Raw genomic sequence first — 17,778 nt, forward strand, 5'->3', positions numbered from 1 at the left:
GATTTGAGGCTTTATGGCTAGCTTCATGCCTAAGCTTGACTATCCTGGAACTTGTTCTGCAGACCAGGCTGGTCTGGAACTCAGAGATTTGACTGCTTTGGCCTTTCAAGTGCTGGAATTAAAGAAGTGTGCCACCACCACAGGACTCACATCACAACTTTCTTTGGACACTGTCTTAGTTCAGGTTACTTTTGCTGTGATGAAATATCATAATAAAAAGCAAGTTGGGGAGGAAAGGGTTTATTTCACTTACAGTTCCATATAACAGTTCATCAGTGCATGCAGTGAAGGCAGAAATACATGCAGAACTGGAACCTGGAGGAGGAGTTGTGGTGAGCCAACAAGTATTATACAGTAAATATACAGTTGACAGATCAATTAGACCAATTCATGGGAGTATGGAAAAACCACATGGAGAATCTGATTTCTGAGCTTCGGGAACACCAGTTTCTTGGATATGTCACTATCATTTCTGTAGAAAACTTGTGGAATCATGATGTTTCTTCCTTCTATAATGTTTCAGCAGTGTATAAACCTGACTTTTCCTGTAAGGGCAATGAGATACCTTCCCTGCACTGTGAAGCCCTGTTGTGAAAGCATTCACTCAGTAAAACCTTTGTTCTCATATATATATATATATATATATATATATATATATATATATATATATATATAAAATATGACTATCTTTATTGGCAGGACCTCATTGATAAGAAAGGAGATCCAAGCAGGAGGAGTCTATCAGCCAGCAGATGCAGGAAGGTGTAATCTACTGACCATTTTCTCTAAACAAATAATAAACTACTAATATTTTGTATTTATTCTTCACCTTGATTTCAATTAACATAAGATGAAATTAACATAAGATGAAATTATGCCTCTACCCCTAGAGATACAGGAAAAAGACTTGATTCACCAAATTAGCCTCAGAGAAATCAATTTTCACTTGGGTACTGGCAGGCACCCTGCTGGAGTTGAAAGCAAAATCTCCAAAGAGACTTCTTTTTAACTCAGCCAGCAAGACACTGATGTAAATCAGGAAACTTGCCTCCCTCCCAGTCCCACGGGTTGCTATGACTACCAAAGCTGTGTTCCCAGCTGCCAGGGAAAGAAGCAGAAATGCTTAGAGAGCACAACTGTGCTGCTGCAGTTTTCTACAATTAATCATGAACTTCTAGTAACACTTAAGAAGTGTAGCTAGTGCACAAACGTTTCTTCTTAGAATTCGGTAATGATTTATAGTCCCATTCTTTTTTGTTGTTTTATAAGTCATTTTTATTGAGAATTTTAAAATATAATCTCCCAATTTGAATAGATATTCTCCTACCCAACCTTTCTCCCTCAACTCCCCCATCCACTCCTAGAAAGGGTAAGGCTTCCCATGGGGAGTTAACAAAATCTGACATTTTGAAGCAAGACAAAGACACTCACTCTATATCTAGGCTGAGCAAGTATTCCTCCAAAGAGGATGTGTCCAAGATGCCAGTTCAACCATGAGGAATAAATCCTGGTCCCACTGCCAGTGGCCCTACAGACTGTCCAAGTTTTACGAGTGCATCCCACATTCAGTGGGCCTAGTTTTTTCCCATACAGCCCCCCTCCATCAGTCCAGAGTCAGTGAGCTCTCACTAGCTCAGGTCAGCTGATTCTGTGGGTATCACCATCGTAGTCTTGACCCCTTTGCTCATATTATCACTCCTCTCTGCTTTGGACTGATCTCTGGTTGCTCTGCCCAGTGCTTGCCTGTAGATCTCTGTATTTGCTCCCATCAGTTGCTGGATGAAGTTTCTATGATGACAATTAAGGTAGTTACCAAACTGATAGCAGGGGAAGGCCAGTTTAGGGATTTTCCCCCACTGTTGTTTAGTCTTTGCTGGGGTCATCTTTGTAGATTCCTGGGAATTTCTCTAGAGCCATGTTTCTAGCTAGCCCTTTGATGTCTCCCTCAATCAAAATATCTCTTTCCTTGTTCTCCCTCTCTGTCTTTATCCCTTCTTGAGCATCCCATTTCTTTATGTTATCCTCCTACCTCTGCTTCTCCCCTCCCCCTCCATTTCCACCCTCCTTTCTCCTCCCACACTCTCAATTGGCAGTTTGTCAGTCACTTTCTTCTGTGTTCTGCAAAATGTCTGGCAGACTCTTTCACGAAGCAGGAACTCCATAGGAATGTCTCATCTTTAGCAAAGTTTAGCAGACATTTCTCTGTGGGTCCTGCATATCCAGTTCATACAGCATAATATCTAGCAGTCCAGGAAAAAAGTTTCTTGCCCAAATAGCTAAAAAACTATAAAGAGACTCTTCGATACCCATCATCCTCTTGAGGTAGATTGGTACTGTCAGGAGCAGATGTGTCTCAGTGTTATGAAAAGTTCTAAGTTCTTAAAACATTAAATGCCATATTCTGTTAATCTCTGAAAGACTTGAAGGATATCTATCTATCCTTCTGAAATATATCTCTGTACGTCTAGTAAATATAACACAACAAGCTTGACTATTATAGATGACTATCTATTAACCTTTATTTCTTTTTTTTTGAAACACTAAATATAACTGATGTTTATTATTTTATATTTGTAACTTATGAAAATGGTATAATTGCACTTTTTTTCTCATTTTTTTATTAAAAATTTCCATCTCCTCCCCTCCTCCTCCCCCTTCCCTCCCGTCCCTTCCACCCATACCCTCACTTCGCCCCTCTCCAAGCCAAAGAGCCATCAGGGTTCCCTTCACTACATTGCATTTTAAAATGAGCTGCACAAACACAATACCTTAATTAAGAGCAGAAATATACACATAACAAGATTGAACTTAAACTTTTATCAATTGAGATTCATACAATGCAGAGCTTTCATCTCTATTTCATATCCCCTTTTAAATGTAAACAAACATTTATAAATAATATTTGGAAATTTAGGTGTACTTCTCCCCAAACTGCTTCCACCCTTTTGTTGAGCAAAATAATTTTAGGGGGTACAAGGAGACCTTTCTGGGATCTTGTTCCATCAAACCACATTAGTTTGGAATGATTTCACAGGTTCTTACCCTCTGTGGAAACAAAAGCAGAACATCTTTTCTAAAGCAACATATTCTTAGAACCAAATTTTAAGTCAAGATACATTTAAAATATATGTGTAGGTTTTGATTAGCTGCCTGTACAATGAAATGTCTCTCTATACTTAGCTCATTCACAATCAAAAAATTCAAAGAAAACATAACAATATACATAATCCAGACTCTCTGTGTATTTTCCATCTTTATGTGGCTTATTATTTTTCTTTACTCTATTACCTTTTCTACACATTTACTGATTATTTTATTATCTTTACTCCTTTAATCTATGACTGTCTATACTCTTTTACATTATGTTTACTATTTCTTTACTCCTTTTCTTCTCTTTCTCAAGCCTATGTACATTCTTTAAACACACTGTGTCCCTGTCTGAATATCTAAATCTGTCTTTATTGCATATCTGCAATTATTTTTTGTTCAGAAGTGCTTTTTTTTTAAAAAAAAAAAATCCTAAGCGGGCATGACTAAAACCAACTCTGTGGTCCTGCCTGCTTGCTCCTCCCAGTACAAGATGGTAGAGGAATGTTCATTGCTTATTAGATCCATGCATATGGCCCCAGCTCTAGGGTCATAGTGGGTCTGTGTCACCATTAAGCAATTTGTAACACTCTGTTCAAAAACACCATTTAAAAGTTCTGTAGCCAGACCTCCTGAAAGAGTCAGAGGCATTTGTACTGGTGAATCAGTAAGCTGCCATTTTAAAGGAAGCCATGCAGTTTTTTACTGTACCTCTTTTAATGGAGCTGCAGTGTCCCTGCTCAGTACCAGAAAACAGAGCCCGTCTGAAAAAAATGCAGGTATTAAGAAACTGTGCTAAACTCTGTTTTGTGTGTATATGTGTGTTTGTATGTGTGTAAAATTCTTTTTCAAGCTTTCTCAGCTTTTTATGTGGATATAATTGGCCATATTTGCACCAATTTACAGTTGCTGCTCACTAGTTCCCAGCCACCCAGACCCAAAATAATCACAGAAACTGTCCTAATTAAAGCACTGCTTGGCCTATTAGCTTATGCATATGTTTTTACTATGATCCTATTAATCAGATTTTTAACTGATATAGCAATCCTTCTGAACCCTGAGAGGTTCATAAATCTCAATAAAGAAGCTGATGTAGAGGCCACGGAGAGGTGCTGCTTCCTGGCTTGGTTATAGTTTTAAAGATTTAGACCATTATTGTTTTTTTTTATTTTAAAATTAAAAATCTCCATCTCCTCCCCTCCTCTCTCTTACCTCCCCTCTCCTCCACCCACACTGCCACTCCCTCCCTCTCTAGGCCAAAAAGAAGTCAGTGTTCCCTACACTATGGGAAGTCCAAGGTCCTTCCAATTCCCCCCAGTTCCAGGAAGGTGAGAATCCAAAATGACAAGGCTCCCACAGATCCCGTCCATGCAGTAGAATCAAAGCCCAGCGCCATTGTCCTTGGCTTCTCAGTCAGTCTCCACTGTCAGCCACATTCAAAGAGTCCGGTTTGATCACATGCTCCATCAAGCCCATTCCAGCTGGTCTTGGTGATCTCCCATTAGATCTGTCCCACCGTATCAGTGGGTGAACGCACCCCTCATGGTCCTGACTTCCTTGCTCATGTTCTCCCACCTTTTGCTCCTCATTAGGACCTTGGGAGCTCAGTCCAGTTCTCCAGTGTGGGTCTCTGTCTCTATCTCCATCCATCACCAGATGAAGGTTCTATGGTAATATGCAAGATAATCATCAGTGTGGCTATAGGACAAGGCCAGTTCAGGCAACCTTTCCTCTGCTGCCCAAGGAACAAGCTGAGGACATCTCCTTGGATACTTGGGAACCCCTCTAGAGTCAAGTCTTTTGACAACCCTAAAATGGCTCCTATAATTAAGATATATACTTCCCTGCTCCTTATCCCCCCTCCTCCATCCCAACCATCCCATTCCATCAGGCTCTCCCCATCCTCTCTTTCTTCCTTCTCTCCCCCATCTCCTCTTATCCCCACCTCACTCCCACCCCCATGCTCCCAACCTGGCAATTTTGTCAATTTCCAATATCCAGAAAGATAACAATATGTTTTTCTGTGGGTACACCTTCTTATTTAGCTTCTCTAGGATCACGAATTCTAGGCTCTATGTCCTTTATTTATGGCTAAAATCCACTTATGAGTGAGTACATACCATATTCTCCTTTTTGGATCTGGGTTACCTCACTCAGGATGGCGTTTTCTATTTTCATCCATTTGCATGGAAAATTCAAGATGTCATTGTTTTTTACTGCTGAGTAGTAGTCTAAAGTGTATATGTGCCACACCTTCTTTATCCATTCTTCTATTGAGGGGCACCTAGGTTGTTTTCAGGTTTTGGCTATTACAAATAGTGTTGCTATAAACATAGTTGAACAAACACTTTTGTAGTATGATTGGGCATCTCTTGGGTATATTCCCAAGAGTGGAATTGCTGGGTCCTGTGGTAGGTTGACTCCCAGTTTCCTGAGAAACAGCCACACCGATTTCCAAGTGGTTGCACAAGTTTGCATTTCCACCAACAATGGATGAGTGTTCCCCTTACTCCACATCCTCTCCAGCATAGGCTAACATTGGTGTTTTTGATTTTAGCCATTCTGACTGGTGTAAGATGGTATCTCAACGTTGTTTTGCTTTGCATTTCCCTAATCGCTAAGGAGGTAGAGCATGACCTTAATTGTCTTTCAGCCATTCAAACTTCTTATGTTGAGAATTCTCTGTTCAGTTCAATGCCCCATTTTTTTAATTGGGTTAATTAGCATTTTAAAGTTAGTTTATTGAGTTCTTTATATATTTTGGAGATCAGACCTTTGTCTGATGTGGGGTTGGTGAAGATCTTCTTCCAGTCAGTAGGTTGCCTTTTTGTCTTAGTGACAGTGTCCTTTGCTTTACAGAAGCTTCTCAGTTTCAGGAGGTCCCATTTATTCATTGTTGCTCTTATTGTCTGTGCTACTGGGGTTCTATGTAGGAAGTGGTTTCCTGTGCTCATGTGTTGTAGACTACTTCCCACTTTCTATTCTATAAGATTCAGTGTGGGCAGTAGACCATTATTATTATGGCATGGACTGTAGTCGAATGCAGGTAGGTTCTGGAGATGTAGCTGAGAGCTACATCCTGATGTATAGACAGACAGACAAACAGAGAGAGAGAGAGAGAGAGAGAGAGAGAGAGAGAGAGAGAGAGAGAGAGAGAGAGAGAGAGAGAGAGAGAGAGAGACAGAGGAAGACAGAGACAGAGAGTGAGAGGAGAGAGAAAGGGGATATAAGAACAAAAGATAAGCTGTACCAACTATTACGAACTAACTTTTAAGTTATGTAGTTTATAGGATAATAGAAGAAAACTTGGTATCCCCTATAAGAGACAGAGTGGTATAAGATATAGGATGTAGTGGTTCATTCTTGGCTGATGAGTTGATTGTGAGAGTTTAGATTTAATTAGAGGTAAACATTAGCCATTAGAAACAAATCTTTCTTTCACTTTGCATGCATAATACTGTAATGGCTAATGCTACCAACTGGGCACACTGTTCCACCTGTAGGTGTGCCTACTTAGAAAACTTCCGTTGTTGCTTGCTATACTGTTTATTCTTTTAATATCAAGGCTACAAATCAAGTAGGTAATGATTACCAATGGGGAAATTGAGGGATGGAAAGGGAAGGAGATAAAAGAGCAAACTGTCAATTATTTTTAGTAGTAGAAATTTAAGGAAACAAATATGATTGTAAAACTGTTCATTCACAGTATTGAAACAATATAAATAAAAATGGCTCAGGCACTTTGGGCCCACTTGTTTGAAACTAGTGATCAGACTTTTATTCATTTGTCTTACCTCCACATCCACCCCACCCCAAGTCACTGGATCCCTTAAGAGCAAGACTCTCAGAAATTCTTATTCAAACCACCACAGACACATTCTGCTTATCATCATCTCAGTTATCTCAAGTATGGTAATCAAAACTTCAATTAACAGGCAGTTGTTGAGGCCTCCTTCCTCCATTTTGTTATAAACAAATGTTGTTTTTGTTGTCTGGAGACCTCACTCAGTCCTAAAGCCTTACACTTTGGTTTTCCTGGAGAATTCCTGAGTTAGCTCTTGGATATGAACATCAGGTGTCTCACTCTGTATTCTGCCTCTTTGGGCCAAGAACAAATATAGCAATGGACATATAATCAAAACAATAAGAGTGTTTTTGCAGCATGTTTTAGAAGACATGGTGTATTTCTGAGAGTTACCAACCAGATTCAATATTTCTAGAGAGTACTTTGGAGAGCAATGTCCCAATAAAGAAAAAGTCAGAGCCTGGAGTTGGGGAGTACATTTCTTCTGCCTTATTCAGAAAACATAATCCTACTGATCTTAGGATACATTTAAAAGAGGAAACAAGCCAGTATTTTAAACATTGTTTCATGATTCTGTATTTTCATAAAAAAGACTACTGATTCAAGCAAGCTTTATATGAAAATAATCTAAAAAGTACAAAACTTTGATTTATAAAATTTAGCAATCAAGTAGAAACTGAAAAAGATATTATATCAAATTAGCATTATTCTCCACTCAGTGTTATTCAGGAATTTGTGACAGATACCCAGTGATTAGTTCAGAGCATAGTATCCTACTGTTTTGGTTAAATTAAATATTTTTAAAAACTACAATTTTTGGTAATCTAGGTCAGGTCTTTACTTAAATTGCTATCTCTAGGTACTAATGACCTCAGATATTTTTGTTCTATTGAGTAAGAAAAAATTCTAAAACTCAGTACTTGGTAAAAACACATTTATCAATTTATAAAGAATATTCTTCATTTGGCACAGGAGACATCTTCCTGAATAGAACATCAGTAACTCAGACACTAAGATTGACAAATAATAAATCAGGCCTCCTAAAACTTAAAATCTTCGGTAAGATAAAGAACATTATCAATAGGAAACAATTGCAGCCCAGAGAATGGGAAAAGATCTTTACCAATCCCACATCCAACAGAGGACTGATCTCTAAAATATATAGAGAACTCAAGAACTGACATCAAAAAAAAATGAAAAATTGAAAGTATGATACAGATTCAAACAGAATTTCAGTAGAAGAATCTCAAATGACAGAGAAAACTTAAATAAATTTTTACCATCATTAGCCATCAGGGAATGCAAATAAAAACAGCTCTGAAATCCCATCTTACACCTGTCAGAATGGCTACGATCAAAACCACAGTGATACAAATGACAGCTTAGGCTAAAGAAGATGTGGAGCAAGAGGGACATTCCTCCATTGCTGGTGGGATTACAAACTTGTACAGCCACTTTAGAAAATGATGGAAGTCTCTCAGAAAATTGAGAATCAATCTACCTGAATATCCAGTTATACCTACTACTCAGAATATACCCAAAAATGCTCCATCATAACCCAAGGACACTTGCTCAACTATGTTCATATTAGCTTTCCTCATAAGAGTCAAAACCTGGAAACAACAATGATGGCCCTCAACCAAGGAATGGATAAAGAAAATGTGGTGCATCTATACAATAGAATATTACTCAGCTGTTAAAGACAATGACAACATGAAATTTGAAGGCAAATGGATGGATCTAGGAAAAAATCATCTCAGTAAGTAACTCAGATAAGAAAGATAAAAATGATATGTACTCACTCATAAGTAAATATTAGCTGGAAGGTAAAGGATAACTGCATATTACAAACCACAGACCCTGAGAGGCTAGGTAACAAGGATTGGGGGTTGGTGAGGATGGGAGCTTGAAGGATCAGGTTAGGGTGTGGATGGAGGGGGAGTAGTGAAAAAAATGACTAAAAAGTGGAAAAGGTATTTTGTAGTCACGTAGAAACCTGATGCAAGGTAAACTCCCAATGAATCTACAAGGATGACCCCAGCTAAGACTCCTACAATAGTGGATACATAGCCTGAGCTGGCCTTCTCATGTGATCACATTGGTTAATACCCCAATTGTCATCAGTAAGACTTCAAACAGTTTATGATGGAAATAGATGCAGAGACTCAAAGGTAAATATTATCTCAAGATCAGTAAATTTTGCTGAAATGAGGGAAGAAGGATTGCAGAAGCCAGAGGAATGAAGGAGATCACAATGGAAACAGACAGAAAAAACTAACCCGACTCAGTGTCTGAACTAACAACCAGGGAACATCCATGTGACCTAGAGTTTCTACATCTATGTCACTTTTGTGTAGCTTGACCTACTTGTGGGACTCCTAACAGTGAGAGTAGATACTGTCCCTAATGCCTTGGCTGGTTCTTGGAAACCTATTCATCATTCTGGATAGCCTTGACCAGTCTTAATAAAAGGAACTGCTTTGGGCCTATAGCAGGACTGTAGGGGAACTTAGCTAGGCAGGGAAAACTAAACAGAATGCTGGGAGAAAGGAGGCAGAGTCAGGAGAAGCCATGGAGCTGTTGCCAGAGACAAGTGTGCTTAAACTTTACTGGTAGGCCATAATCTTGTGGTGATACACAGATTAATGGAGATAGGTTAAATTAAGATGTAAGAGTTAGTTACATTCCAGCAGGGAAAATAGACAGGTTTTGTATGAAATTTAGAAATTCTAATTTTTGTTATTTAATAGTTCTAATATCAGAGAAAAAACCAATCCAAGGGCCCCATCACTGATATAACAGATCCTAGTAATGCATAACTGGAAGGGGGAGTGTAATGATAAAACTGACAAATCTGAACAATTTCCAGTAAGATTTACAGATGGGTCATCTTCAAAAATACCACAGTGGGACAAATAAAACCAAAGAACCCAATACGAATCTAATCTAACCTAATCTAATCTAGTCTAGTCTAGGTAAATTGCTATGTAAATAAAATGTTATGCCTAGAGACATTAATATGATGTCATTAACAGAAGACATTCAGTTTTCCTGAATTAACTTTGAAGGTATAATGCATGCAGTTACTTTAGGATTGTTTGTTAATAAAAACTGCCACATTTCATGAAATACATTGGTGTCTCTAAATTCATGAATGATAATACTGTAGCAACTGTGCAAATTAATGAAGCATATCTGGGCATGGATCCAGTAATAATTTTGGATGAATCCTTATTTGAGGATAAAGTATGTATTGAGAAGTAGGTGGCTATAAGCAACTCATACAGGTTAAACAGAGCATTCTTGCTAATTTCCACTCACTTTTAATTTATACCAGTTATGTATACTTGAGAGAATAGGAAGACATCAAGGGGCAAGCTAATGTTGATAGAAGTCATTTTTCAAGTAATAGACTTCTTTTTGGATTAATTAAGCTTTCTAGAGTCTTTGTTAATTAATTCTCCACATTTAATGGCGATATTTTAGATGCTTACCTCATCCTTCTTAGCATTAAATACACAGCACAGTGTTTGCATTTAAAATTTTATGAAATTATGTGCACTAGTTATACTTCTTTTTCTGTGATAAAATACCATGATCAAGGCAATTCAAAGATGGAAGAGCTTATGCAGGCTTATAGTAAGTTCTAAAGTGATAAGACTCCACCATGGTGAGGAGTCATGGGTGCAAGTGGCAGGAAAAGTAGCAAGAATAATTAGTTAAGAAGTCACATCTCGACTTCAAGCAGGAAGCTACCAAGAGAGAAGAGACTGGAAGAAAAGTGAGCCTATAAACTCTGAATGTCAGCCCCAAGTGGCAAACACTTCCTTCAGATTTAAGAGGCTACACCTCTTAAATTTCCCCCAAAAGCAGCAACAACCAAGTGTTCAATGCATGAGTCTACGGGGACATTTTTCATGTAAACCACTATACTATCCATGTGAATATCTTTATTTTGTGATAGGAATGGTGGTAAGAAATTGAGCAACATTAAGTAACTTTTTATGATATTTCTTATTTCTTGGTTTGAAATACTGACTAGATCCCAAAGTTTTCCATGAGAACTTTCAAATATAAAAGAATAGATTGATTACTAGCACCTTTGTGTTCCATTTGCCTATCAGAAATAGAAACAAATGGAAGTTCTGTAAGTGACTGACAGTGGGAACTGCAGAAAAGAAGTTTGGTGTATATAAGTCAGCTAGATGAACCGGCATGTGATCTTTAAAAATGGCCTTAAAATTAACCTCTTTATTCATAGCCACAATATGCTCAAATCATTACAAAGACTCCAAATCTTTCCCTGTAGTATTGTGGTTATCCCTGGGACTCCTTTGGAATCATGAGGGCAGAAGTGTTTTGCTTGTTGTAAAGATTTGTGTACTTATGAGGTATGGATGTTGTAGTGGGAAGTTCCCTGAGGGCTTATACTTTTCATAAACCTCTTCCAGCTGCTGACTCAATCCCCAAACATCCATCCTGTGGCTCGCTTGCCTTTTTGTTCTAATTACATATGAGAGGAAGCCTCCATTAGGAATTAATGAGCTTTTCTACCTTAATTTACCATCTGCTTCACTCTTTCTCCCTCTTTAACAAATGAAGGTGTGTGTCTCAGCCTCTAGACCTTATGTTGGTAGTAGACAGGCAGATGGGAGTGATTTATATGAGAAAGATTCTTTTATATGATACCAAGGTCATATTCAGACTTGGTAAGTCCAGATGGTAAGTGGAATTCCCCTGTTTGGAGTCCCTTCTTTGGACCCCACTGGTGTTCATACTTTCAAGGATGCAGTTATTAATTAATTGTGTCTGTTATGTGACAATGTCAGTGTTCTCTGTTAGGAAAATAAAATTAAAAAAATAGAAAAGTGCTCTTTTCCTTGAACTGCTCACAGTCTTGCAGAAATACAAGTAGTCCAGTAATTAAAATGGCTTGATGTGCCATGTGGTGATACAGCATTTGGACTGCTTTTAAATGTGAAGAATATTTGAACAGTCGAGGTACTCTCAGAACTTGGGGTTTTTAAACATACAATTATGTTCTGTGAGGGATTAATTTCTACTATCGAAATAAATTATTTGCAGACCAATGTTGGCCTGACATACCTAATTCCATATCTTTCCTTTCAGTATAAGCTCTGCACAGGCGAAAATTTACCAAAGACACAGATGTAGTATTAGAGGTTTTCTGATTATCTCTCATCTATCTATTTGTCTGTCTATCATATATCTACTTATTTTACTATATATATAAATATACATATAAACTATGTATATATATGAATGAGAGAGAGAGACAGTGAGAAAGAAAGAGAATAGTAATTTCTTCAGTAGTATCTATTTATAGTGACTACATGCTCTTTGCTTGTCATGTGGTAGTGGTCCTGAAAATCAAGATAAACAAAAACAAAAAGACAGTTACACAGGCTAATCCACATCCATGAATGACCATGACATCTCTACTTCAGCTTCTTCCTCCGCCCTTATCTCATATTAGAATCTTACCCATTTGGGTGGTATGCTACATATTTTCAAGACAAACAATTAAAGGAAATACAACAATTTCATACTCACTGTACTTGGAACTGTGTTGTCATTTCTTTCTCTGTTTTTTTAAACAGAAGCTCTGTTGATTCTGTACTAGCACAATTAAAAGCTGTTTTCCCAAAATTGCTTCAGTGTCCCAACTTTTTGTTTAGAATCCACAAGAGTTGACCATAGAAGATGATGAATTTTGTGCATAATAACTAAGTATACAGAACTGTACAAATGTTTGAGTACAAGTCTTATGAAAAGTATTACTAAGGAACAGGGTATACTACTACCTGAGCCAAGAAGTGCTTTGTCCAAAGGGAACAAATAACAAGCAATATATTGCTTAATTTTATTCTTGGAACCCAGAAAAAAAGCATCTTACAAAATAGTCCCCTTGAAAGTTGTAGGAGTTATTTAGTGGAGCAGTAGACAGGACCAAAACAATGTTTAGCAAGTACACAGGCAGAGAACAACTATTCCAAATTCATGCTCCCCTTTCCTCCTTGTGAGGACCTCTGTGTTATGGTTCATTATTCAGATCATTGTCCATTGATCAGTGGTTTTGGTAAACAAGTGGCAAGCAGAGTTTTCTTAGTCTTTTCCTGTTGGTGTAATAAAATATCCATTATCTCTTTTATAAAGAAAAAGAATATCTGGCTCATGAGTTTGGTGACTGAAAGATCCTTGAATCACGCAGAGACATTGTAGTAAGGTTACCCTTTCCTGTATTGCATCTTTTTGAAACTGTAGAAGAGGAAAGAACAATGTGCAGATGGAGGGACATTGTGAGATAGGAATCAGGAGATTCGGAAGGAGAAATTTGTTTAGTGTTTTCAAAGGAACCATGTCTCATGGGAATTGGTTTGCTAGTAATCCAATCCTCTTCTGAGTGTTAGCATTAGTCCAGTCATGAGTATTACCAGGTGTTAAGTACCTCCTAGTATACTGCACTTATTAAGACATCTGTCACCTCAGTCCTTCTGTACTAAGGGACTAAGTTTCTAGTCAATGTGAGTAAACAAACTATTCAAAACTTTAGTACAAAAGACAAGGGTTGGGAGCACAGGGGTGGCGGTGAGGTGGGGATAAGGGGAGATGGAGGGAGAGAAGGGAGAAAGAGAGGATGGGGAGAGCTTGAGGGAATGGGATGGTTGGGATGGAGGAAGGGTGGATATGGGAGCAGGGAAGTATATATCTTAATTACAGGAGCCATTTTAGGGTTGTCAAGAGACTTGACTCTAGAGGGGTTCCCAGGTGTCCAAGAAAATATCCCCAGCTTTTTCCTTGGGCAGCAGAGGAAAGGTTGCCTGAACTGGTCTTGTCCTATAGCCACACTGATGATTATCTTGCATATTACCATAGAACCTTCATCTGGTGATGGATGGAGATAGAGACAGAGACCCACATTGGAGAACTGGACTGAGCTCCCAAGGTCCTAATGAGGAGCAGAAGGAGGGAGAACATGAGCAAGGAAGTCAGGAATGCGAGGGGTGCATTCATCCACTGAGATGGTGGGACAGATCTAATGGGAGATCACCAAGGCCAGTTGGAATGGGACTCTCTTAGGCTGACAGTGGAGGCTGACTGAGAAGCCAAGGACAATAGTGCTGGGCTTTGATTCTACTGCATGGATGGGCTCTGTGTGAGCCTTGTCAGTTTGGATGCTCACCTTCCTGGACCTGGGGGGAGTTGGGAGGACCTTGGACTTCCCATAGTGTAGGGAACCCTGACTGTTCTTTGGCCTGGAGAGGGAGAGAGTGGAGGTGTGGGTGGAGGGGAGGGGAGGGGAGGTAAGTGGGCGGAGGGGAGGAGATGGAAATTAAAAAAAAGATTACCACCAATGGAGATCAGGCAACTCAGTTGAATGAGGATACAGAATCGTACCCTTAAGAAAGCCATGATATACACACACAATTGTATTTAGCATGTAAGTATATGCATTTGTTTTTATGAGCGTATGTATTCTATGTTCACATGTATATACACATATATACATTTACACCTTTTCTGGAAAAAGTAGGTTTTTGGTCCTGGGGATCAAATCTAAAACCATGCAGTTGTTATGTAAGTCCTCTAACTCTGAGCTATGCCTTAAGTCACAGAAAGCAAGTTTTATATAACTGTTGTTTTTTTATATAAGATGGCATGATTGAAGAGATATTGAACCAAATACTTTGATAAAAAGTTTGTGTTTTATCAAAAGTTTAGCTCTTTGCCATGCTTTTTAACTTTTAATCTCCCTTGATTATGGAAAGTAAAAAACAGTGTAATAAGTTTTAGCTGTCCATTATCTTTCAACATTAGCCAACTCATCACTAAGTGATCTCATTTCATTTTTTCTCCATCCAAATTGCTCATTCTTTTTATTTCAAAAATATATTCGTCACACCATATTTTTATGTACAAGGTTTTTATTGGGCAATGGATATGCAGACATAAATGTTAAAATATGCTGTTCTCAATCACAAAGTGTGTATATTTGAGAGTTGAATGATACTTAATAGGATTTTTTTAAAGATTTATTTTCTTTATTGTGTATACCATATTCTGCCTGCATGCATGCCTGCAGGCCAGAAGATGGCACCAGATCTCATTACAGATTGTTGTAAGCCACCATGTGGTTGCTGGGAATTGAATTCAGGATCTTTAGAAGAGCAAGCAGTGCTCTTAACCACTGACCCATCTCTCCAGCCCCTACTTAATAGAATTTTAAATAGTTTTCCCAGTTAATCATAAATTATTTTAATGAAGATGTTATTAGGAACATAAGAAAATTATTTTGTATAACTTGAAAACCATTGTTTGTGTGATTTAGAATAATATAATGCTTGTAAGAAGCATTCACCTTTCCCGTATTGAATAAAGTTCTAGTTTATTTTTAATGAAAAGGAAGCTGGTTAGCTTCTGAGATTACAGTGCCATCACCGGTTTCATTCTAAAGCCAAGGACATGTGTCTGGATGTGTTTGTAAAGACAATAACATTGTATTTAAGGAACAGACTAACATTGCTAGGTTATGGAGTTTGGGAAGTTTGTTTTCTCCTCTTGTGAGGGGTAGGTGTGAGAGATGTATGTATCTGACTTTTCTAGCCAGTCATCAAAGCTTTTATTATAATACATACAGGCCAGGAAAGAGATAAGCTCTGTGTTTTATTCTCAAAGAGCAGAATTTTATTAGATGCTCAATATTGGTTGTAAATTTTTGTTTAGGTTACAGGCTTAGTGACCAGAACATTCAGAAATTATGTTTAGTTACTACGGACTCCCAGGCATAAATAAAGGATGTTTAAAAGTACGCTGTTGGCTACTGTTGTGCTGTAGTTCTCAGGCACAGGTGACTGTGTCCCAGTGACTATGCTGGATCTTTCTGGCTTTAATTTGGGGAAAAAGGTACCTACCCTATGGGTGATTAGTGCCTAGTGGCAAATGAAAGGATAGTTAACATATGCTGACAACTAGCCAAATACAAGTTTCCTTAGCTGTGGATAAAAGGCCTTTTGATCATTCCCACTGTTAATCCCCTTGAGTGAGAAATAGACCACTACCATAGTTTGAAGCTAAATTTGCATCAAACTTAAATAAATATTGTCCAAATGGATTGACTCTGGCTGCGGCGAACCCCCTGGCCAGCAGGGAAGAACGACCACCGAGTCGAGGATTCTTCTCCTATCACGCTTTATTGGAGCCTCTTGGTTGATGGGAGAGCAGGAAACGAAGGGCCCAGAGCACTAAACGGCAGCCGCTTATATAGGGAGAGCGGACACGGGTCATGCCTGGATTGGCTACTCACTCATCTTCCGATGCCCCCAGCCACGGGATTGGCTAAGATTACTGCACACTACTGCGCATGCGAGAGGTTCCGTCTACAGCCTTACCATATATGGAGTTGTTTACTCGGTGGTGCAGGGGCTCAGCGCCATCTTGTAATGGCGGCTAGCAAATCGGCTCCCTGCAGTTCCCCCTTTTTTGTTTTATAGGCAACAAGGGGTCTTATTCCCGTTCTGGCTCCCACCTCATGATGTGGGGGCCGATCAAGGGAGGCCCAGGCTCGTGGTACTCCTTCTCCTGTGCAATGGGACAAATCCCTAGGAGGTGCAAAGGCAGTACCTCAAGCGTTGTCTCAGCATACCTTCCCTGGTGCAATGGGAACAAGCCCTACAGGGGTGCAAAGGCTATGCAGGACAGACAAATGCCTACTGGTTCTTAAGAACTGATAACCATATTTGGGGAGAGTCACCACACTCCAAAGCGGCTAGGGCCTGTAGGACAGCAACCTTGTCTCTATTCGTTTGGGCTCGAAGACGGCAAATCAGCCACAGGCAGACCATGCATCCTCCCAGACAGCATGCCAGAAATATCCCAACCCCTACCCATTCCTTGAAAAAGGAGAAAGCAGAATATAGCCAGTCAGAAAATTGTCCAAGGGTGATAGGCTGGACACGAGTGTTATTCAGGATAGTGATCTGGAACAATTGATTCTGGAGAAACAGCTCCGCTTCCCGCGACCAGTTCCCCGCCAGATACTCCCCAATTCTTCGTGATTCATTCCTGGAATTATTAAAGACAAGAGAAGTAATGCACACATGTTTCTGATAGGAGACACATCCGATCTGGACCAGGCGGGTCAACTCATCCACCTGAGTCTGCACATAATCTATCCTCTGATTGGCAGCTATTATGCCAGAAAGGATATGATTATTAATTCTATTTTGAGTTTCTAATGCATCAGCTGTTTTTGAAACCACGTTGTTAATTGTGGTCGCCGTTTGCACCTGATTAGCCATGGCTATCCCAGCCGTGACGGCAGCCACCGCTGACACTGCTACAGCGGTGACAATGGCTGCAGTAATACCGAAGTCACGTCGTTCACGCAAAAGCGTTGTGATGGGAAATTGGTCCGGGTCAGCTTGGACCGGAAGTGGTACGAAGGTTGGAACCTTCACCATTATAGCCAGCTTTTGAGTGCCATTCCAACATTCAGACAAGTGGCAATTAACTGATCCATCTGTGCAATCCAAGGTACCCGAGGAATCCGGGGTGGAACTAGTAAGCAAAAAGGAAAAAGGAGGGGTCACGCAGACCGCAGCTCCCCCTAGAGTAGCATTACTCAATTCTTCTTCTTGATAAATGCGAAGCCATCTCCCCGGGCCCAATGACTCTGATATGCTACCAGAAACATTAAGGAGCCAAGTCCTAGTTAATTGTAGCGTTGCCAGGGCTGAGATGTCTGCAGTGGCTCCTACTTCATTAGAGAGCAGCCATTGATACCAGGACCATCCTGATCCAATAGCAGAATCTTGATTAGACTGGTTATAAAGGTATCTCCTCATAGATGGGGATAGGGAGAACCC

The sequence above is a fragment of the Arvicola amphibius genome, chromosome 6 (genome assembly GCF_903992535.2).
Source record: "Arvicola amphibius chromosome 6, mArvAmp1.2, whole genome shotgun sequence".
NCBI lineage: Eukaryota > Metazoa > Chordata > Mammalia > Rodentia > Cricetidae > Arvicola > Arvicola amphibius.